The 25,049-nt window shown below is 44.3% G+C and overlaps 1 long non-coding RNA gene and 1 other non-coding gene across 2 annotated transcripts; one reads left to right on the forward strand and one right to left on the reverse strand.

The window, feature by feature from the left end:
• The first annotated feature begins 2,783 nt into the window (after positions 1 to 2,783).
• LOC132208921 (U2 spliceosomal RNA) lies at positions 2,784 to 2,975 on the forward strand. Its single transcript, XR_009445036.1, has one exon. It is a non-coding gene; the product is annotated as a U2 spliceosomal RNA (small nuclear RNA).
• A 3,341-nt stretch (positions 2,976 to 6,316) lies between these two features.
• LOC132208900 (uncharacterized) lies at positions 6,317 to 21,631 on the reverse strand. Its single transcript, XR_009445005.1, has 4 exons — positions 21,495 to 21,631; positions 17,714 to 17,867; positions 12,620 to 12,720; positions 6,317 to 7,061 (listed from the first exon to the last, which is right to left on the reverse strand). It is a non-coding gene; the product is annotated as an uncharacterized LOC132208900 (long non-coding RNA).
• Between the last annotated feature and the right edge of the window lie 3,418 nt (positions 21,632 to 25,049).

Consider the following 25,049-nt stretch of genomic DNA (forward strand, 5'->3'; position numbering starts at 1 on the left):
GGAGAATCCGAGATAACAAAGTGTGGAGCTGGATGAACACAGCAGGCGAAGCAACATCTTAGGAGCACAAAAGCTGACGTTTCGGGCTTAGACCCTTCATCAGAAAAGCGGAATGGGGAGAGGGTTCTGATATAAATAGGGAGTGAGGGAGAGGCGGATCAAAGATGGATTGAGGAGAAGATAGCTGGAGAGGCAAAGGTGGCAGAAAAACTGCTCAATGTCCTAACGTGACTGCCATTCGTGGATGTGTGGGTAAATGAGGACAAAGGTGAGCCCCTTACTGAGGACTAACCGTTTGACCTCAGTCAGTGGGAGGTCTGGGGGATGGTGAAAATTCAGCAGGGCTCAGCGTGGTTGTCTCCTCTGGGGCTGCTGGCTGTGGAGGCTCTGGGCTGTTTGGCCTGCTGTATTCATCCAGCTCCACATTTTGTTATCTCATGTACACATTTTGCTTCACATACTGTTCCCAGTCATCTGACTCTGGTGTTGGTGTGATGTAAATCATGTCCCACTAACATGAGGATTTTGCAGAGGTGACAAAGAAGGTTAGTGAAGACAGAGAGGGTAAACATTGTTTGGATGCACTTCGGAAAGGTGTTTGAAAAGGTTCCTCATGGTAGACTGGTTAGATCACATGGAATCCAGTGGAAGCTAGTGGTTTGGATCCAAGACTGGCTTGAAGGCAGGAGGCACAGAGTGATGGCGGAGTATTATATTTCGGACTGGAGACCTGTGACCTGTGGTGTGTCACAAGAATCAGTGCTGGGACACTGCTTAGCCATAACTTTATATAAATGATTTAGATGGAAGCACAGGAGGGATGGTTGGTAAGTTTGCTGATGGCCCCAAAATTCATGTTGTTGGGGACAGTGAAGAATGTTATCTCAGAGTACAACGGGACCTTGATCAAATGGGCCTATGAGTGACAGATAGAGTTCAGATAAATGTGATGTGATGCGATTTGGTAAGGCAAACTAGGGCAGGACTTACAAGTTAATGGTCAGGCCTTGGGGAGTATCACCAAACAGAGACATTGGGGTGCAGATGCAAAATTCCTTGAAAGCGGAGCCACAGTTAGACAGGGTGGTGAAGAAGGCATTTGGCATGCTTGCTTTTCTTGATCAATGTAATGAGTATCGGAGTTTGGACGTTATAATGCAGGTGTACAGAACATTGCCACTTTTCGAATACTGCATTCAGTTACAATATCCCCGCTACAGGAAAATTGTTTAACTGAAAGGTTTCAGAAAAAAAAAACATTTACAAGAGTGGTGCTTGGATTGAATAGTTTGAGCGACAGGAAGAGGTGGCTGAATAGGCCGGAGCTGGTTCCCTGTAACGTCATAGGCTGAAGCGTGACCTTACAGAGGTTTATAAAATCATGAGGGGCTTGGATGGGGTGAATTGTCAATATCTTTTTCTCAAGGAAAGGAATCCAAACCTGAGAGCATGGTTTAAGTTGAGAGGCGAAAGGTTTAAAAGGGACCTGAGGGACAGTTTTACATGTAGAGAATGCTGCATGTATGGAGGAGGTGATACAATCCCAGCTTTTAAACAGCATCAGGATTGGGAAATGAATAGGAAGGGGACAGAGGGATATGGGCCAAATGTTGGCAAATGGGACTAAAATAACTTAGGATATCTGGTTCGAATAGACAAGTTGCAGCAAAAAGTCTGTTTCCATCCTTTATATCTCTACAGCTCTTGGATCTTAAATTGCAATTCTAAATTACCAGATTGTAATTGGAATGTTTGGAGTCGAAGCCAAACCATTTGTGACTTTTCAATGTACTGAACTTAATATCCAGCATCACGCTGCTCATTTCCATGAAGGGCGGGGAGTGACGTTAGGGATGTTGGAGTGGTTTGGGGGACCAGAGTTCATATATTCCAGGTCAGATGGATTAGTCTAAGAAATTCTGTTTGTAACTGTGACCCAGTACTTCCTGACAGGGATATTACTTGATCAGAATTAGAATTTGTTTCAAGTATTTGATTTGATTTGGGAAGAGGCAGGCATTTTTATGCATTGCCAACAGTCCAGTTTGCTTATTGCACAGAATAGAACGGCACAAAAATCAGACCCTTTTAGCAACTGCAGGCACATTGACACTGCAGGCAGTTACGCATTCAAAAGAAACACGGGGTGGGATGGATTTGGAGGGCAGGGGATAGTGATTCGCCTTTTTTTTGTAACAAAGAGTCACATTTATCAAGGGAGGTGGACCCACTATCTTCAGCGAGTGGTTCCTGCCGGCTGTGCACTGCCTGAGAGGGCGCTGGAAACAGAATTATTCATGGCCCTCAGGAGAGAGTTGAATGATGAGATTTACAGGGCATCGGGAGGGACTGGTGAAGTTACCCGTACAGACAGCTGATGCAGAGAGTGACAGGCTGAAGCACCTTCCTCTGTGCTGGGACATTCTCTGAGTGTGCGGTTCTCTGCCGATTGTTGCTGCAATCTCAATGACCGCTGCTCGTCATGGAGCTGGTTGATGAGGCTTGTTGGTGACGTCAGCTCTGCCCTACCTCATCTGATTGGTACATTTTCGATGATCTACATTCACTACGAAGATGTTTTCTAGAAAAGTGATGAAAAAGCACTGGTGCAAACTGACTTCTTTGCTCTGGTTAAGAAGCCCAGGAGTTTGGGAACAACAGTAAAAACTGTCAGCAGTGATTTACAAGTCTTTGCACACAGTCAGGCTGGTGGAAAATAGGATCAAGTGTTGATTATACCAAGTGTTCACAGTTGGTGGCTATCTCATGTGTGGAAACATGGCCTTGGTTTTCGTGGTTTTGGTGTGAAGACAAGACCACAGAAAAAGCATTTGTCCCTATCAGCTTTAATATCTGATATGTCCTTTGCCTAAGGACCCTATATTAAACTGATTTTTGGAGCAGGGAGTTGGAATACGAGCTTTCTCCATGCATTATTGTGGTATTGCAGTGTTCCCAGGAATGATGAAGTCTTATTAAACCAATTTTAAAAGCATACTGATCAAAACTTGAAAAATTCTAGGTCTAAACACCTTGTCATCTCAGATTCGCCAGCATTTGAAGTTCCTGCTATCCTTGAAGAACTATATGCTGGGATATGCTCAATGCTCTGGAACCATAATCATGGAATTCCTAGAGTGTGGAAACAGGCCCTTCAGCCCAACAAGTCCACACCAAACCTCACAGCATACCAGCCAGATCTATAACCCTCCTAATGTACCCCTCCCTCAATACAACAGGCAATTTAGCACAGCCAATCCACCTAACCTGCACATCTTTGGACTGTGGGAGTAAACTCACACAGACATGGGGAGAATGTGCAAACTCCACACAGGCAGTCGCCCAAGGCTGGAATCGAACCCGGGTCCGAGTGCTGTGAGGCAGCAGTGCTAACCACTGAGCCACCGTGCCACTGAAATGCTTTCTCTCAGTACTTTCACCCAACTTTCTCCAAATATGCTTGTTCCAAGGTAAACGTTAATCTCTCCTTTTCTGCATGTTCAGCACTTGCTCCGAATATTATTGCCTCATCCCTGGTACATGCTGCACCTTCCCACCAACACCATCCCTGAATATTCACACATGGCATCAGAAGTAAAAGAAAATCACCTGCCAACACTACCTCATTACAAATAGCATTTCAGAAAAAAATGCTATCGAAGTATTCTCTAATTTTGAATTTGATGATGATGACTTGGATGTATTGAATGAGAGATTTTGGGAACACTGTGAGCCAGGAAAGGATATGGTGTATACAATGCACATTTTTCATTTGAGTGCAAAAGCAACCAATCAAACAGATGTGCATGTGGCTGCTTTATTTTTCGCAAGTCGAGGCCTGTGAGTTTAATCAGATTACTGACTCACTGATGTGGGACACAACTGTGAATGACCAAGTCAGTGGCATATTACGCCGAAAGCCATTTCTCACATTAGCCAGACCAATAGATATTTGCGGATCTAGCAAAATGAGCCAGAGTGAAATAAAAATGCTACGTCAAGATGCAGAATTGCCTGCCCACAAAGTACATTGTTGCTGTCAGAACTCTACATGCTTTTCAGCACCTGAGGCATGTTCTGCTCAGGGCCTGGCACAATATCTCTGCCTTTCCCTGGCATTTTTGCACTTTGATGTCTCAACTGGAACCTAATGTCCCACAGTGCTCCTGTCTTGCCTGGTTGCTTATCACAGGCATAAGTCAGGCAGCTTCGCATCGTTATTACCAGCAGTCAGTCAAGGGCTGGTCAGCAGCTGTGGCAACTAATGCATTTTTTTCAACCAAATGGTCATGTCTACAAGTCTCAGGGAAACAGTTCTCAGTCAGGGCAAGGGAGACAGGATTCAGTCAGGGGATCCTGACACCGCATGTCCAAGGAATCATTTGGTATCAGCCCAGGGACTTTGACAGTGTCAGTCAGCCATTAGGGCAATCAGGATCAGGGAATCTGTATCACTACAGTACAGAGAGGTGGCCACACTCACTACTAATTACATTCTCAAAATGCTGCAACAGACTTGTTGAGCCTGAATTATGTTCATCAATCCAAGCTGACCCTGTCCATTCCTGCCATTGGAAGTCAGTTTGATGAAATGCTCAAGGTTTTCAGGAGTTTGGGAGGTTCAAGTCCATAGCTCCCTGAAACAGCAGCACAAGAAGATAAGATGGTGAAAAATTTCACTTTCATGGTACACAGCCTCAGGATATGGTCAACGTGGATGTCTGGTTCATAAGTGGCATGTCAGAGCTTGCACTATTTGTACGAGAATTACTACGGTTTCAACCACGAAATGGCCACAACTTGATCAAAAGAGAAAGTGACCATCAAGCAGTTTGAACCATCAGCTGTCAAATAAATTAAGACAGAGTTAAACGTATTTGCAGGAGTTTTTTTTTTACATTTTAAAAAAAAAATCAATAATGGGATGATCACATCACTGGATAAGAATGGCAGTTTCCTTCCCTAAAGGTCATCGGTGAACAGATGGGTTTTTCCCAACAAAGACAATGGATTCACAGTCATCATCAAATTCTTATTTCCAGATGGATTCACACCTAGGTCCCCAGACCAGTATCTCAGCCTCTAGGGAAGTGATGGACAGAAGACTAAATAGAAAATATGTACTAGAAATCATACAACGTCTTGGTTTATGTTTCCATCATGAGATCCATCGCTGCTACGGACACCAGGTAAAGAGCTGAAGAGACTGCAATGCCCCCAGGCAGAGTCACAGCGGTCACCAGGTTTCATAGCCGACAGGGAAAATGTAATCAGGGATTATAGGACATGACTCATCCCAAACCTAAGTTTTAAATCCAAACATTCCTTTGATTTTTATCCACAAAATGAAAGATTACATTGTTTCCAATAAACAAATGTCTGTGGAGAGCAACAGAATCCGTCATTGTAAAGGTGTGCAGACCTATCTAACAAATAAAGGGCCATCGAGATCATCACAGAATTCCTAGTGTGGAAGATGGCCATTCAGTCAATATCAACCCTGCAAAGAGCATCCCACCCAGTCTCACACCCTACCCTATGCCTGCATTTTGCACACAAGATACGATGGGCAATTTAGCATAGTCAATCTACATAATTTGCACAGTTTTGGACTGTGGGAGGAAACCAGAGCATCTGGAGGAAACTCACGCAGACAGTGTCTGGGTAAGACACTCTTTGTCAGGTCAGAGCGGACATGATGGGCTAAATGGTCTGCTCCCACACTGGAGGGATTCTATGATCTCCAGCAACAAGCCCAAAACACATGGTTTTTGAATCTACTATAACAATGTGTGGAGCTGGATGAACACAACAGGTCAAGCAGCATCTCAGGAGCACAAAAGCTGACGTTTCAGGCCTTGAACCTTCTCTAGGCCCGAAAAGTCAGCTTTTGTGCTCCTGAGATGCTGCTTGGACTGCTGTGTTCATCCAGCTCCACACATTGTCATCTTGGATTCTCCAGCATCTGCAGTTCCCATTATCACTGATACTATTTTTGATTCTACTGTTAGCTATATTCAAACCAATCAACTTATTCAGAAATTTGCTGGTAGTTAACCAGTCCTGATGAACCAGGAAATCCCTTTTCACATATTGTGCAGGTGGATAGTCTTTAGTCAGTGCGAATGTGTCGACGTGTTGTGACAACGTGACTATTTCCAAGCTCTACCTTACACAACTGTTAGTGTGACATTTTATTCACAATACCAGCACCTTTAATTGAGCAGGGATCGGTAACATCTGTACAAACAGCCCAAAACCATGGTTCATTTGATAGTGAGAGTGACAGCAAAGTTCTTCAACTGTGTTTGTCTGTGAACTCACTGGTGTGTTAACAGTTTGGCTGACAATGAATCCCTTCCCACACTCAGAGCTCATGAAAGGTCTCTCCCCAGAGTGAACTCGCTGGTGTATCAGCGGGGAATTCGAATCAGCAAAGCCTTTCCCTCATGCAGAACAGGTCAATGGTCTCTCTCCAGTGTGACTCTGGTGGTCAGTTACTCGCTGGGATGGATGAAGAAATTCCTTCCTGCAATCTGCACATTTCCACACTCTGTCTCCCAGCGTCACTGCACTGGTGTTCGGACATTTCAGATGAATCTTCACAGACTCTTCAACACACACGCCATGTGCATTTCTCCCCAATGTGAGTGCTGCTTTTTCCTTCATTGTTCAAAATCCTGAGATAATTGGGTTGTGATAAACAAAGTGACCGTCAGACCTGGATGTGGACCTGTTTAAATTCTCCAACTGCAGACTATACTTTCAAACAGAAAGTTAAGTGGAGCGAGTAAGAAACCAGAAGGACACAGATTGTGAAACTGAGAAATTCTCTGGGCATGTGTGGAGCGATACTTGGGGAAAATGCTGGATCACCATTAGAACAAATTCATTCATAAATATCCTCCAGGTAAGGGATCCAGTCAGTGTTTGCATAAAACTACCAAAAGAGAGAGGTGGGGGAAGCCAGCGAGGAAGGACAGTCATTGTATAGATCTGTAACTCAACCTTTCGATCCCTCTGAAAGACTAAGAATAGTGCAGAAGTAAAATTGTGGAAATCTGAAATGAAAACAAAAAATGCTTCGTCAGCGTTGTACAGCACAAAACAATCCCTTTGGTCCCAGTTTTCCATGCTGACTAGATATCCCAAATTAATCTAATCCCATTTGCAAGCATTTGACCTATATTCTGCTACACCCTTCCTATTCACATAGGACATTTAAGAGGTATCTGGATGGGTAACTCTACCAGCTTCCACCAGTTCCTCTGGCAGCTCATTCTACACAGGCACCACCCACTTTCCCTTTTAAAAAAAAAACAAATTCACTGGAAAAGCTCAGCAGGCCTGTAGCATCTGTTAAGGAGGAAAAAAAAAGTTAACATTTCAGGACCGGTGACCCTTCCTCAGAACCCGAAACTCTTCTCTCCTCCACAGATGCTGCCAAACCTGCTGAGCTTTTCCAGCAAATTTGTTTTTTTTTAAGATTTAAGGCATCTGCAGTTCTTTTGGTTCCCTTTTAAGACTTTCCCTCTCAGCTTAAGCCAATGTTATTAGTTCTCGTCTCCCCTAACCTGGGAAAACAATCTTGGCCATTCACCCTACGCCCACCATAATTTTAACAACCTCGATAAGGTCACCAGTCAGCCTTCAATGCTCCAGGGAAAATAGACCCAGCATATTCAACTTCTCCCTACAGCTCAAAACTTCCACCACTTGCAACATCCTTGTAAATCTTTTCTGCACCCTGCCAAGTTCAACAGCATCATTCCTATAGCAGGGAGACCAGAACTGAACACAGTATTCCAAACGCAGCATCATCAATGCCTTGTTCAGCCTATAACATTGACCTCCCAACTCCTACACTCAATGCACTGACCAATAAATGCAAGCACAGCAAATATCATCTTCACTACCTTCTGAACCTGCAATCCACCTTCAAGGAACTGTGCACATGCACCCCAAGGAGTCCCTGTTGCATAACAGTCCCCAGGGCCTCATCATTAACTGTTTAAGTCCTGCGCTGATTTGCATTACCATAATGCAATCGCTCACATTTAGCTGAACTAAACTTATTTCTATCACTCCTTGGCCCATCAACCCATGTGATTACGTTCCCATTGTGCTTGGGAAGTAAACGCCTTTGCTGTCTACTACAACAACAATTTTAGTGTCATCTGCAAACTTACTAACCATTCCTCCAATATTCATTCCACATGATTTGCATCAATGATTAAAAAAGCAGTGGACCCAGCACCGATCCTTGCAGCACACTGCTGTTCATAGTCATCTAGACTGAATCCGCTCCCCCCTGGCTGACCATAATCTTGTCTCCTACCTTCAAGCCAATTTTGTTTCAAATAGCTAACTCTCCCTGGGTTCCATTTGATCTAATCTTGCTAACCAATCTGTCATGTGGAGCTTTGGTGAATGCCTTGCTGAAGTCCATAATAGACAATGTCCACTGCTTTGCCTTCTTCAATCTTCTTTGTCACTTCTTCAAAAAACTCAATCAATTAAGTGAGACAAGATTTCCTACTCACAAAGCCATGTTGACTATCCCTAATCAGTCTTTGCTTCTCTAAACACATGCAAATCCTGTCCCTCAGAATCCCCACCAGCAACTTACCCACCACTGACATCAGGCTCAACGGTCGATGGTCCCGTGGCTTTTCCTGAAAGAATGGCACCACATTAGCCACCCGGCCTTCTGGCACTTCACTAGTGTCAGTGATACAAATACCTCAGCAAGGGGCCAGCAATTACTTCCCCAGCTTCTCCCAGAGTTTGTGGGTAACACCTGATCAGGTGCCAGGAACCTATCCACCTTTATGCATTTTAAGACATCCAGCACCTAGATCTCTGTAATGTAGACACTTTTCACGACTCATTATTTATGTCTCCATGTTCTCTAGCTTCCATATCCTTCTCTGCAGTAAATACTAATGTGAAATACTCATTCACTATCTCAGCCTGCAGTTCCACACAGACAGCCTCGTTGATCTTTAAAGGGGCCCTATTTTCTCCCTAGTTGCTTTTTTGTCCCAAATGAAGTTTCAGAATCTCTTGGGATTCCCCTTAACTTGATTTGCCAAAGATAGCTCATGTCTCCTTTTTGCCGTCCTGATTTCTCGAGTATACTCCTACTGCCCTTGTACTTCGAGGGATTGACCCAATTCCTGCTGTCAATACCCGACATGTGCTGCCGCCTTTTTCTTGACCACAGCCTCAATTTCTCCAGTCAGCCAGTATCCCCTACATTTACCAGCCTTGCCCTTCACATGAACAGGAACATATTGTGTCTGGGCTCTCCTTATTTTAGTTTTGAAGACCTCCCACTTTCCAAGCATTCCTTGACCTGCATATTACCTCTCTCAATCATCTTTTGCAAGTTCTTGCCCAACAATGTCAAAGTTGGCCTTACTCCAATTTAGAATTTTGAAATGTATATTAAATAAATATGTTTTATTTTAAACTGATCACATCTGCCTGCATCTGGCATATACTCCTCTAAACCTCTCTTGTCTATGTCCTAATTCAAATGTCTTTTAAACAACGTGACTGTACCTGTATCTGCCACTTCCTCTGAAAGTTTGTTCCACACATGGACAACTCCGTAAAAATAAAAGTTTCCCTCATGTCTTTTTAAATATGTCTTTCTCCTCTCACCTTACACACATGTCCGCTTGTCTTGAAATCAGCCAACCTCGGGAATAAACCCTTGCTATTTGCATAATCTGTGCCCTCATGATTTTATGAACCTCTAAGGCCACTCGTTAACCCATTATGCTGCAGTGAGAAAAGTGCCAGCTTTGGCCGTCTATTTGATAATCAAGCCCTCCATTCCTGGCAACATCCCAGCAAGTCTATTCTGAACTGTCTCCAGTTTAATAATAATGTCCTTCCTGTAACAGGGCGACCAGAGCTGCACACAATACCTCAAATGAAGCCAAAACAATGTCCTGTACAACCTCAACATAACATCCCAACTCTGAGACTCTAAGGTCTGAGCAATGAAAGCAAGTGAGCTGAACAACTTATTAATCACTCTGTCTACTTGTCTACATAAACTTCAAAGAATTATGCACTTGAATCTCAGCATTTCTCTGTTCCACAACACTACCCTGGGTGCAACCATCAATTGTGCAAGTCCTACCCTGGTCATTTTACTGAAATACAATGTCTCACATTTATTCAAATTGAACTTCATCCTCCACTCCTCAACCCATTGACATAATTGATCAAGATCTTGCTGTCATCTTCGATAACCTTCACTGACCACTATACCAACATTTCATACCACTAATTCTAGTATCATCTGCAAACTTACTAATCTTGTCCCTTAAATTCTCATCCAAATCATTAATATAAATGAGAAACAAAAGTGGACCCTGTGCCAAATGCTGTGGAACATGCTGGTCACAGAACTCCACTCTGAAAAATCCTCCATCACCACGGTCTCTCCTCCAACTGAGCCAATTCCGCTTCCAATTAGCAAGCTCTTCCTGAATCACATGTGATCTAACTTTACGCATCAGTCTACCATGTGGAATCATGTCAAAGGCTTCACTCTCACTCTGGGAGGTGCTGCAAAACTGAAACAATTCCCCAACCATTTGCCCATCATTCCTTGAAAAGTTAAATCCCAACTCTCTTGAGAATAACTGCTAAATCTGCATCCAGCTGCCATTCAGACTGTTCCAGATCCTGGGAACTTGCGGAGTCAAACACTCTTCACATTTTCACTCTGCATTTTTTGCCAATTATCTGAATGTTGTACTCCACAGTTACCAAACATTGCTACAATGGAGAATTACCTGAGCTTCTGTTCACTCTCTCCAAACCAGAGACACATCCATTTTAATTTACTTGTGGGACGTGGCCTTTGCTGCACAGGCAAATATTGATTTCCACTTTTATTCGATTTGGAGAAAGTGGTACTTTCTATTACTGCTGCACTCCATCTGCTGGAAGTACACCACTGTGCTGTTATGATGATAATCCACCCTGGAGCCTCACTACCCTCCCTACTGCAGGAATCATACCTCAGACCTCACTACCCTCCAGATCATGCCCTCAAGCCTCGCTACCTGCATTGTTGCAGACATCGTTCTCGAGCCTCAACACCCTTCACATCTGTGGAATCCCCCTCCAGCCTCAACTCACACCATCTATCCAGATTCCTCCAGTCTCACAGACCACCTTATCTGTCATCTCCTCCAGCCCACAAACTTCTTTAGCTCTATAGTTGTCTTTACCGTCACAAACCTCCCTTTGTCTGGTCTCCTCCAGCCTCACAATCTTCCCCATTTCTGTAATCTCCTCCAAGCTCACTTTTCTCTATTTTTGTAGTCTTCTCCAGTCTCAGAACCCTTCTTGTCTCACATATCATCCAGCCTCACAGATCAATGATACAAGAACGATATTTCTTTCCTCTAATACAATCCTTATTTTTATTCATCCACATGATGGCGGTACTTGCAATTTCCTGGGCTTCAGGCCCCAGAATTGAAGTCAACCGCTTTACCTCTATACCTCACTTTTCTCCCGAAAACACTGACCAATCATGAGTCATTTATTCTAATATCTCATTTTCTGAAATAACTTGAAATATTGCTGGGCATCTTCCTATGTGAAGAGTCTCGGAGGTCTACAGTACAGAAAAAGGCTTTGTGGCCCATCCAGCCTGGGCTGGTTAAAAACCACACCCTAACTATTCTAATCTAATTTTCCAGCACTTGGCCCATAGACATGTCTGCGTTGGCATCACAAGTGGGCATCTAAATATGCCTTAAACGCTATGAGGATCTCGGCGTCTACCACCCTCACAGACAGTGAGGTTCAGTGCCATTGTCACAGCATGATGCCATCACAGACAGGAACAGAGACGAGCTGAGTCTGTGCAAACCAAAGATCCCACACACTGTGAAGGACGGGAGGGTCCCTGACAGGGGGCAGAGGAGATTTAACAGAATGGTTTGTAGGAAGAGGGTTTTTAGTTGCATGGATAGGGTTTTTTTTTTAAAGTTATAATTTCATGTGACTTAGGTATTGCTGGTACATATTGAGAATATCCATCGACAATAGATGGACTCTCCTTCACAACCTCTCCTCTTGCCTGGGGTGTGGTAATCTTCAGGTTAAACCAGCCCTATGGTCAGGTAGGATAATGGTGACTTCACCTTAGGCACAGTGATGCCACTTTGCCTCAGTGGTGTAGAGGGGAATGTTGAATGTGGTGGATGGGACACCACTCCGACACTGCTTCATCTGGAGGATGTTAACTTCCTTTAATATTGTTGGGGCTGTACTCATGCAGGTAAGTGGAAGTGAAAAGTGGATGAGTGCCTTACACACAAGAAGCAAACTGTCATTGGGTAATCAGGTGCTTGGGGAAACGGAGATTGATCTCCTTGTAACAAAGGATTTTGAGGGGACCTTTGATAGGAGGTGTTTACAAAAGATAAACATTAGAATGGTAAAACGTACACTCAACTGGCCATAAAAAAGGACTACAGCACATATAGTGAAAGTTGTAGGAAAGATCTATTGAGAGAATGGAGTAATAAGAGAGAAATTTTACATGGCAAATGGGAATGAGCAGGAACACAATACTCACACACAATGCGAATATCCAGGTCCTGATTGAATTGAGTAATTCTGTCAGAGTTTGGTGTTACAATTATTGAGCTTCCTACCTGAAAGTCCACTTGTAATATCCTGTAACACAAATTCATAAAATCCATCACTGTCAGAGTAGAAATCCACAACATCCCCTCCTCCTGGCCGAGGGTAACTGTGCATTGTTCCTGCTGCACATTACTCCTTGTGGGAGTCAGCAGCTGATTTGAGGGATTTCTATTTGGGCTTCTAGGAATTTCCACATTGGGGCTTCATGTCACTGAACAGAACAACAGGTGTTTGACACAAGGCAAAGAATGGCCAAGATTTAGTGAGATGCAGGCAGCAGGATTTGCTTCCTTTTCTTTCCTTCTGTGCTGCTGCACTGCCACAATGAGACATCAGCTTTTCCGGCCCAATGCAACTTGATGAACAAGTTGTCTCGATTCTGAGAAATGGGCAGGAAGCTTCTCCCAGTCATTTGAAAAAACGCCCCTTAAAAAGGCAGCAATTACATATGTGTCATGTTGCCCAGTGCTCCCAAAAAAAAGATGAGAAGAATGAGGGAGGATCTCATAAAAAGGGATAACAGTCAAGTTCCATGAGGGTTAGAGTTTATGGAGAGATATTGATAAATGGGCGACAAGTCGGCAAATGGAGTATATTTTGGGAAAACGAGAAGTTGCTATTTTTTGAGGACATGACCAAAGAACAGTGTTATTTAAAAATGTAAAAACTGTGGAAAACTGCAACACAAAAGGGATTCAGGAATAATTGTGCAGGAAGCATGAAGCGAGCACACAGTTGCAACAGGTAATCGGGAAGGGTCATGGGATGTTATCCTTATGTCAAGGTGTTTGCAGTATAAGAGTTTGGAATACATGTCTTAGGACAAATATACAACTTGCTGGCAAGACCACATCTGGAAGAATGTGAGCAGCTTTTTTGGTCCACTTATTCAACCAAGTATATAACTTCACTGGAGGCATTTCAAAGAAGATGAACTAAGATGATCATTGGTTTGGAGGGATTATGTTTTAAGCTAAGACTAAACAGGTCTGGAATATACTAACGAGATTTTTTTGAAGAATGAGAGATGTTCTAATTAAAAATAGAGGATTCTTAAGGGAGTTGACAGGATAAATGCTGAGGAAATATTTCTCATCGTGGGAGCAGATTCTTGATAAGGCAGAGAAGAGAGGGTTCTCTTTTGGAATTGTCAAGTTTAAGGCAACACAGACATGGGTAAGGGGTTTCAGTCGCGAATGAGCTGGAGTGAGGTGGAGAGAAGGAGCATTTTAGAGATTGAAATTTCTGGCATTTGTGATTGAAATGTACGGTAAGATGTTTTTCTTGAGACCAGATATGAGAGCATTATTGAGAAGGGTGCAGTTCAGCCTCAGACAGTTCCCAATGAGAGGGATGGATTCAGTACAATAGTAAGGAAAAATAATTTGTAATAATAACTGAAGGCAATGTGTTTTACTATCACAAAGTGTTATTGGAGGAAATTTCAGCTAATCAAGTCGTGGAAGCATGATAAGCAGTTTTATAATTGAGTAACAGTGGAGCAAAGTGATGGAGACGAGTTAGATCTGAACATTGTAGAATACATGTGAAAGTTAACACAGTGCTTGTCGAAGATCTCACCTCCTGGAAGTATGTTGGTGAGAAACAGCATGGGCCAAGGATAGATCCTTGAGGGACATTTACTACATGGATTTCAGACAGGAAAGAGAGATGGAGTGGGATTTTCCAATGACGGTGAGGTCGAACATTGGTTTTAAACAGAATGGGTGAGAAGGACATAACCAGAAAAGAGAAACAGACAGAACAAGTAACAATATCTGTGAATTGGCATGGGGGAAGAGGCAGGGAGGAGGAGGAGAAATAAGAGTTGGAATATTTGTAGTTTCGTGAGAATAGGGCAAAGGGTTCAGATAAGCTCTGATAAGGCTTGACATGAAACTGGACAAAGATGCAAGTTTAAGCCTAAAGCGAGGAGCAACATGCCAGGCAATTTGGTTTGGTGGGCTTGTGGAAGAGATGGAAGCAGCAGAGGCAGCTGACTGGATTGTCTCAATCTTAGTGAAATAGAAACTGCATGTGTCTCCTTCACTTGCCGTTGGAGGGGAGGATGGAGGAGACAGGATGATGGACAGTGTTTTGCAAAGAAACCATGCCTGTGTTAGTGATATTTAAAAATGAGTGAACAAACCTGATGACTAACTTTTATCCAGAATGTTAAAATGTACAACAGAAGTCCAGGTTCAAATCCTATCTCAGCAGATGGTGGAATTTGAATTCAATAAAAAAAACTGGAAGAATCAACTGGTTGCCATGGCAACGATTGCTGATGACAGAGAGAAAAAAAAATCTAATGTCCTTCGGGGAAAGAAATTTGCCAACCTCAGCAAGCCACTCAGTTGCAAATCACTGCAAAGTTTCAACAAAGGAATGAAGCTGGGTGGCCCATTTGGCATCTACCAGGGAACTAGGAAAGACAACTGCAGAATCAGCCCTATCGGCCCCCCAAACTCCTGCTTAATAATATCTGGGGGCTAGTGGCAAAATTTGGAGAGCCGCTTCAAAGACGAGTCAAGGAACAGTGTCAGACTCATGGAAACATACCTGGCAAACAATGACACACACCACTATCATTGTCCTTAGTGAAGCCCTGTCCCAGCAGACGTGACAGCACAGTGCTATTCTGACCAGATTATTTGACCTGGGAGTACTCAACATTGACTCTGACGCCTGGAAGTCTCATGGCTCCTGCTGATTACCATGTACCATCCTCCCTTGGTTGATAAATCAGCAGTAGTATTATCGCTAGATTATTAATCCAGAGACCCAGATAACATTCTGGGGACCTGGGTTCGCATCTTGCCATGGCAGATGGTGAAACATGAATTAAATAATGATCTGGAACTAAGATTCTAATGATGACCATGAAACCATTGCCAATTATCAGGAAAGACCCATCTGGTTCACTTATGTCCTTTCCGGAAATGTGCCATCCTTACCTGGTCTGGATGACATGTGACTCCAAACCCATAGTGATGTGCTTCACTCTTAACTACCTTCCAGGTAATAAACGCTGGTCCAGCCAGCGATTTCCACATCCCAAGAGTGAATTTTAAGAAGCAAAAAACTCTATCATGTTGAACAGCACTTGGAGGAAACACTGCGAGTGTGAATAGCACTAAATGTACTCAATGTCCACATCAGGAGTAGTTTGCAGGAGGATTACCAATCAGGCTAGTCGAGTCCTAAAGGACAAAGCTGCTTGGCTGGGACTGCAGCAGGTGCTGACGCACCAAACGGGGAAAATATAGCTGATCTCATCATCACCAATTTCCCAGCTGCAGAGGCATCTGTCCATGACAGGAATGTTAACAGCAACCACCGCACAGTCCTGTGGAGACAAAGCCTCATCTTAAACTTGATAATACCCCCCATTGCGTTGGGTGGCACTAACTTCGGCTAAAAGGGACAGACTTGGAACAGACACAGGAGCTCAAAACCAGATATCTATGAGGCTTTGAGAGAGACTGCAACAGTAGCAGACCTTCTCCAGCACAATCTGTAACCTCATTGCCCAGCATATCCTACAGACAGCCATTGCCATTGATCCAGGGGACCAACACTGGTTGAATGGAGAGTATTGGAGGGCATGCCAAGGGCAGCACCAGGCATACCTAAAAATAAGGTGCCAACCTGGTAAAACCACCAAACAGGACTATCTGCATGCCAAATAGCATAAGCAGCAAGAGTTAGAGTTAAGCCACCCCATAACCAATAGATCAGATGCAAGCTCCGCAGTTCTGCCACACCCAGTCGTGAACGGTGATGGACAATTAAACAACTCACTGGAGGAAGCATGCCAAAAATCCCCATCTTTACCCGACACAGGAGCCCAACCTATCCATGCAAAAGACAAGTCTGCAGCAATCTTCAGCCAGAAGTGCCAACTGGATGATCCATCTCAGCCTTCTCCAGAGGTCCCCAACATCAGAGATGTGAGTTTTCATCCAATTTGATTCATTTCACATGATATTAAAGAAATGAATGAACAGTGCAAAGGTTATGGGCCCTGGCAACACTCTGGCAATAGTAGCGATGACTAGTGCTCTAGAGCTTGCTAGCATCCAAGCCAAACTATTTCAGTCCTGCTACGGCGCTGGCATCTACTAACAATTTGGGAAACTGCCCAGGTCTGTTCAGCACAAAAACATTGAAAATCGAACCCGACCAATTTCCCCTCAAGCAATCTACTCTCTATCATCAGTAAAGTGATGGAAGGCGTCATTGACAGCGGTCGTAAGCAGCACTTACTCAGCAGTAACCTGCTCAGTGACACCCAGCTTGGGCCATGGTGGGCACTCGGTTCCTGATCTTATTACAGACTTGATCCGCAAATTCACAAACAGCTGAATTCCTGAGGTGAGGTGAGGGTAAACAGCGGAGCTCTGCACAAAAACCACTTACTTCCACTTCAGTGACAATGACTGACAGTGACACCTTAGTTTCAGCTCATCTGCTGAACCTCTCATCTATTCCTGTGTTATCTCTAGACTTAACTACCCAAACTCACTGCCAGTCGGCCTCCCACATTCAACATCCCTGCAACCTCAAGAATACCTAAAATTCTGCTGCACACAAGTTCATTTGTACCAAGACCTATTCACCATCACTGCTGTGCTCCCTGACCCACAAAGGCTCCTATTTATAAACAACAATTTAAAATTCTCACCCTTGATTTAATTCCTGGCTGTGATGAGCCCTATCTCCCTGCACCACACAACCTTCAAGACTTCAACAACTCATTTAGTTCCAGACTCCAACAATGCGTTTAATCATCCCTTCACTATTGGAGGCTGTTTCTAAAGTTGCCAGAAAACGTGATCTGGAATTCCCCTGATAAACCTCTGAGGTTTGCTTTCCTTGAGAGAGTCAGGAAAACCTGTAGATTTGGTAACTTTTTGGTCACCTGACCTAATATGGCCTTACGTCAAAAGTTTGTTGATAATATTTTCGTGAAATTATAAAAGATGATAAAAATACAAATAGTTTGTTGATTTGAACATACACCATTAGCTCTTCGGTATCGCTAGATGAATGATCTGTAACTTCTCTCACAATGCTCCATTTGAGCACCTTTATCATACAAACTGCAGCAGCACACGAAAGTTAAACATCACCTTCCCCACAGGTAACAGGGCTTTGGCAACGATCGCTGGTATCTGTGGAAGGAGAAACACACAGTAAATGTTGCAGAAGTGCAAAATGAATGACACAGATAAAAACGCTGTAGAATTTGGGGTCTGAAATGGAAGAAAAATACACTCTCTTTCTGGGAAAATATTTCCTGACTGTGAAAGATACCATTCAAAAATTAATCTGGTAAGAGAGCAGCACATGGTCAGGGGGTGGGCAGCAGTGGAAAATTTATTTACAAAAAAGGTACAAGGAAATTACAGTAAAATACTACAGAGATCAAATCTATCCATCATTAGAGACTGAAGAGATTAGACACCGACAAAGGTGATCAGGGAGCACAGAAGTGAGCAAGAGCAGTGTGAGCTGCTATGATCCAACAGTCTGGGAAAGAAATCCATAAGAAACAAACATTTCTCTTGGATAAGAGATAATAGGAACTGCAGATGCTGGAGAATCCAAGATAACAAGGTGTGGAGCTGGATGAACACAGCAGGCCAAGGAGCATCTTAGGAGCAGGAAAGCTGACATTTCGGGCCTGGACACTTCATCAGAAATGGGGGAGGGGAAGAGGATTCTGAACTAAATAGGGAGAGACAGATCAAAGATGGAGAGAAAAGATATTTGGAGAGGAGACAGACAAGTTAAAGAGGCGGGCATGGAGCAGGTAAAGATGAGTATAGGTGGGGAGGTAGGGAGGTGATAGGTCAGTCCAGGGAGGACAGACAGGTCAAGGGGGTGGGATGAAGTTAGTAAGCAGGAAATATGGGTGCAGCTTGAGGTGGGAGGAGGCGATAGGAGAGAGGAAGAACAGGTTAGGGAGGCAGGGACAAGCTGGGCTAGTTTTGGGATGCAGTTGGGGGAGGGGAGATTTCGAAGCTTCTGAAATCCACATTGACACCATTGGGCTGCAGGGTTCCCAGGCAGAATATGCGTTGCTGTTTCTGCAACCCTTGGGTGGCATCTTTGTGGCACTGCAGGTGGCCCAGGATGGACATGTCATCTGAGGAATGGGACAGGGAGTTGAAATGGTTCGCGACTGGGAGGTGCAGTTGTTTCTTGCGAGCTGAGCGTAGGTGTTCTGCAAAGCAGTCCCCAAGCCTCTGCTTGGTTTCCGCAATGTAGAGGAGGCCACAACGGGTACAGGGGATGCAGTATACCACATTAGCAGATGTGCAGGTGAACATCTGCTCGATGTAGAAAGTCTTCTTGGGGCCTGGGATGGTGGGGGGGGGGTAGAAGAGGGAGGAGGTGTGGAGGCAAGTGTAGCACTTCCTTTGGTTGCAGGGGAAGGTGCCAGGAGTGGTGGGGTTGGAGGGCAGTGTGGAGCGGACAAGGGAGTCACGGAGAGACTGGTCTCTCCGGAAGGCAAGCAAGGGTGGGGAGGGAAAATGTCTTTGATGGTGAGGTCGGATTGCTGATGGCGGAAGTGTCAGAGGATGACGTGTTCGATCCGGAGATTGGTGGAGTGGTATGTGAGGATGAGGGGGATTCTTTTTAAGTTGTTTTTGCAGGGACAGGGTGCGAGGGAGGAGTTGTAGAAAAATGCAGGAGACACGGTCAAGGGTGTTCTTGACCACTGCAGTGGGGAGGTGGGGAGTGGAGTTGCGGTCCTTGAAAAACAAGGACATCATAGATGTACGGGAGTGGAATCCTGGGAGCAGATGCGGCAGAGGTGAAGCAATTGGGAATAGGAGATGGCATTTTTGCAGGACGGAGGGTGGGTGTGAGATGTTAATGTGATAACATCCCATTAATTTAAAGAAGTATAGAAATCAAAGTCTTTCATCTGCATTTGATTCCTATACAGAGACTTTGATTTATAGAAGTAAAGTCTTTTATCTACTCACATCGGTATGCAGGCACTGCCCTGAAGCTTCCTGCCCAGCTAGGAATTCAGTGTAAAGCTTTTGTAACTCCTTTTCTTCTCACACATCGGTATGCAGACACTGTCTTAAGTTTCCTGACTGAACTGAAATTAGAATCAATCTGTATCAAATAGGGTTAGGTGGGGAAAATTTGTAAAGGTGTGAAACCTCTAAAGTATGTAACTTCTGTCGCTGACTAAGGGGCCAGGGCACTGACTTTGTCCTAGCCAGACACACTAGCAACTTGAAATACAATCTGTCCCAGACAACAACTCAAAATCGCCTCCTGCCGTTAGCAGCTACTTCACAAGCAATCAAAACTATATCCTGGTCTTTTATGTTGTTGATGTAATAATTGCTTGGTATCCTGTTTTTGTCTGTTGTAGTAATTGTTTTATGTATGATGCCATTGTAAATTGTGAAATCATTTTCTGTATCATGTCTTTTTGTAAAGTATAAAAAGCAGGGACTGTCCAGGGAGAACTCCTTGTGAGACTCTGCACTGTGTGCCGGGTTGAGTACAGTGATTCTTCACAGCTTGTACTTGCTTGGTAAGAAAATGATTGGTGTTTTTCTAAACAGGTCTGTGTCTTGTTATTGCAGCACGTCCGTGAGGGTCTCCGAAAACAAACTTGACAGGTGGGAGGAGGTGTATTCTCGGTAGCTATGGGAGTCAGTGGGCTTGAAATATATATCGGTTTTGAGATTGTTCCCCAAGATGGAAACAGAGGACCAGGAAGGTGAGAGAGGTGGTTAGAGATGGTCCAGGTGAACTTAAGGTTGGGGTGGAAGGTGTTGGTGAAGTGGGCGAACTGTTCGAGCTCCTCATAGGAGCACGAGGCAGCGCCGATACAGTCATCCATGTACTGGAGGAGGAGGTACAGAAGAGGGATTGTTCCAAAGAGGCAGGCAAAGCTTGGGCCCATGCAGGTACCCATGGCCACCCCCTTTGTCTGTAGGCAGTGGGACAAGTTCACCGAAGCACATAACGGGGTCAGTGGAGGGGAACTGGTCAGACCTGCAGGACAGGAAATAGCGTAGGGCTTTTAGGCCATCTGTATGGGGAATGCAGGTGCTAATGTGGTATACTGCATCAGCTGTTCCCATTGTGGCCTCAACTACATCAGGGAAACCAAGCAGAGGCTTAGGGACCGCTTTACAGAACACCTCCACTCAGTTTGCAATAAACAATTGCTCATCCCCACCTCCCTAACCTGCTCTTCCTCTCACCTATCCCCTCCTCCCATCTCAAGCCACACCCCCATTTCCTACCTGCTAACCTCATCCCACCCCTTTGACTTGTTGGTCCTCCATAGACTGACCCATCCCCTGCCCACCTACACTCACCTTTACCTGCTCCATCCCCACCTCTTTAACTTGTCTGTTTCCTCTCCACTTGTCTCCCCGTCTCTCCCTGTTTATTTCAGTATCGCCTTCCCCTCCCCCATTTCTGAAGGGTGTGGGCCCGAATACGTCAGTTTTCCTGTTTCTCTGATGCTGCCTGTCCTGTCGTGTTCCTCCAGCTTCACCCCGGCCCTTTTAAAGTTTCAAAGCTGTCGCGCGTGCGCCCCGCGGATCATTGCCCCCAATAAAGATGGTGACGGTCACACGGGCCTATCGCCATCTGAGGCGTTGATTTGTTTTCTGCAAACGTGAGTCTGGGAGTTTCAAACGCGTGTGTTTTCCGACGTACACTAACTGTTTGTAAAACTTCCAAACCCATACGAATATCACTTCCCTCCAGCTTTCTGCCGGTTTGCTTTCTTTACCGCGGCCTGCTCTTACCTCAATTGCACAAATCTTGGTCTCAGCAAAGGATCTAGACCCTCTGATGCTGCTTGGCCTGCTGTGTACATCCAGCTGCACATCGTGTTATCTTGGTTCTCCGGCATCTGCAGTTCCGGTTATCTCAGCGACTCTGGACCGCTGTCGTGGATGATCACGTGGTTTGGTTTTCACTGATCCCGCCCTCCCTTCATTCCGATTGGGCGACATCCGCCCGGTCATGCACGGCACATCTGTGCTCCTATTGGTCGCGCACTGACATCAATCAGCCAGACTTCACGGTGAGCTGGAGCATGCGCAGTGCTTTGTGTTATTGTCAGAAGCAGATGATCGTCGTCCCAATGTTGCATTTTGAGACAAATGAGACTGAGAACTGGATGAGAAAGATTGTTACATTAGCGATTGTGTTATTGTTAGAAGCAAATGATCGTCGTCGCAATGTTGCATTTTGAGACAAATGACACTGAGAACTGGATGAGAAAGATTGTTACATTAGCGATCCTGGGGTTTTAATAAGTCGCTCTGAGGAAGGGGCACTGCACCCGAAACGTTAACTCTGTTTTTTTACCTTCACAGATGCTGCCAGACCTGCTGAGCTTTTCCAGCAACTTTGTTTTTGTTCCTGATTTACAACATCCCAGTTCTTTTGTTATTTTTTAATAAGTCGCGATTGAAAAGGCTTCCTGCAGCTCAAAGCTAAAGATACTCTTGATACCGCTCTGTCAGCGAATAGAGAAATAGCGGTGAAATAAGGGGAATAAATACAGGTCTAGCAGTCCTCAGGTAAGATGGAAAGAGAATAATTATGAATATGAAGAACATCACGTGGTGAAGTGAGGTGAGTGTTGTTTTAATGAACTGTGATTGGGCAGAGAGGGAGGTTAATCAAAAAAGAACAAGCAGAAAAGAGATTCTGAAGAAAGGTCTGTGCAATGGAAAGCAACGAGAATCAGAAGATAAAAGCTCAAGACAGAAGAAAAAGTTTGAAGACCGAGGCTGCAAAACCTCCAATAAGTTGTTTCACTGCTCTACTGCCTAGTTATTGACTTCAGCAGTATAGTCCACATTCAACTGTAAATAGCTGTCTGAGTTTGTCACTGTAGTTTACTTCATAACAGATAAACTCCACACTTTGTCTCAATAAAGCTGACAGTTGGTTCACCAATTAGTTCTGCTGCCAAGTCCGTTCCTGTTTGAAAAGGGGTATAGATCACATTTAAATAGACAATGAAAAATGTCAATCCAGGCTGGGAGCAAAATTCTACTCCCTCGCCACTGACTCCATCCCTGCCCCTGGTAACTGGCAGGTAACACACTGGTCACAGTCAGGGTGCAATATTTCACCCCAAGATGAGCTTCTAACCACATTACTCACCGCCACGCTCATTATCACAAAGGCCACATACAATTTCAACCTCAACAGCATCTCAGTTCATCTGCTGCTGAAACTCTCATCCATTCCTTTGCTCCCTCTCGACTTAACTCCCCAAACACGCTCCCGGCCGGCTTCTTAATACTACTTCCCTGAAATCTTGAAATGATCCAAAAATCTGCTGCCCATGTGTTTATTCTCACCGATTTTAACATCTTCAAGTTTTGCCATTCTGTGCTCACTAACATAAACATTTTCTCAGTGGCAAAGCACCAAGGTTTTGAAATTCATATCCTTATTTTGAAATTTTGTCATCACACCTCTTTCGTTTGATAGTCCCTCCAGCTGCAAACCCCTCTGAGATATATCTGAAGAAGGGTCACTGGACACAAAACAGTAATGCTGCTCTCTCTCCACAAGCACTGCCAGATAAGCTGAGTTTTACATCAATTTCTGCTTGTGTTACAACTTTCAAGCATCTACTGTTCTTTTGCTTTTTCCTTCAAGACATTTGTTCTCCCTGACTTGCAACCTCCTGTGGGTTTCTGGTATTAACTCCCACCTTTTTCATGTTTTCAGTTCCTAAGGCCATAAGCTCTTGAATTTACTCCCTAAACATCCCTGGTTTTCAAAGTCCCCTTGTTTGTTCAGGATGTTCCTTGAAACCTACTTCTTTGGCCAGTTTTGGGTCACTTGTCCTATTAAGTGCCTGGTATCAAATATTGTTTTGTGACAACCTTGTGTAATATGTCAGATCATTGGATTGAATCAAAAATGTGAAAACATTTAAATTGTTCTTTTGGAAAACATCACTAATCCTTCACGACCATTTGGGAACTCGCTACCTAATATCATTGCAAGTGCGACTTCACCACATGACCTGCACTGGTTCAGAAAGGTCAAACATCAAGTTCTCCAGATGTAACTGAGGATTGGCAATAGTTACTGATACCTTTGGAGAGTGATCCAACGTTCATGTATCTGGATATGGTGAATGAATAGACAATAGGTGCTGGAGTAGGCCATTCGACCCTTCAAGCCAGCACCACCATTCATTACAATCATGGCTGATCATCCACAATCAGTATCCTGTTCCTGCCTTATCCTCATAACCCTTGATTCCACTATCTTTAAGAGCTCTATCTATCTCTTTCTTCAAAGTATCCAGAGAGTTGGCCTCCACTGCCTTCTGGGGCAGTGCATTCCATATATCCACCGCTCTCTGGGTGAAGAAGTTTTTCCTCAACTCTGCTCTAAATGGCCTACCCCTTATTTTTAAACTGTGTCTTCTGTTCTGGACTCACCCATCAGCGGAAACATGCTTCCTGCCTCCAGAGTGTCCAATCCCTTAATAATCTTATACGCCTCAATCAGATCCCCTCTCATCCTTGTAAACTCAAGTGTATACAAGGCCAGTCGCTCCAATCTTTCAACATATGATAGTCCCGGCCGCCATTCCAGGAATTGACCTCGGGAACCTACGCTGCACTCCTTGAATAGCCAGAATGTCCTTCCTCAAATTTGGAGACCAAAGCAGCACACAATACTCCAGGTGCGGTCTCACCAGGGCCCTGTACAGCTGCAGAAGGACCTCTTTGCTCCTGTACTCAATTCCTCTTGTTATGAGGCCAGCATGCTATTAGCTTTCTTCACTGCTTGCTGTACGTGCATGCTTGCTTTCATTGACTGATGTCCAAGAACACCTAGATCTCGTTGTACTTCCCCTTTACCGAACTTGACTCCATTGAGATAGTAATCTGCCTTCCTGTTCTTGCCACCAAAGTGTATAATCACACATTTATCCACATTAAACTGCATCTGCCACGTATCCGTCCACTCACCTCGCTTGTCCAACTCACCCTGTATTCTCATAACATCCTCCTCACATTTCACACTGTCACCCAATTTTTTGTCATCAGCAAATTTGCTAATATTACTTCTAATGCCTTCGTCTATATCATTAATATATATCGTAAACAGCTGCGGTCCCAGCACTGAACCTTGTGGTACCCCACTGGTCACTGCCTGCCATTCTGAAAGGGACCCGTTTATCACTACACTTTGCTTCCTGTCAGCCAGCCAATTTTCAATCCAACTCAGTATTTTGCCCCCAGTACCATGTGCCCTAATTTTGTTCACCATTCTCCTTTGTGGGACTTTATCAAAGGCTTTCTGAAAGTACA

The sequence above is a fragment of the Stegostoma tigrinum genome, unplaced genomic scaffold, assembly GCF_030684315.1.
Source record: "Stegostoma tigrinum isolate sSteTig4 unplaced genomic scaffold, sSteTig4.hap1 scaffold_57, whole genome shotgun sequence".
Taxonomy (NCBI): Eukaryota; Metazoa; Chordata; class Chondrichthyes; order Orectolobiformes; family Stegostomatidae; genus Stegostoma; species Stegostoma tigrinum.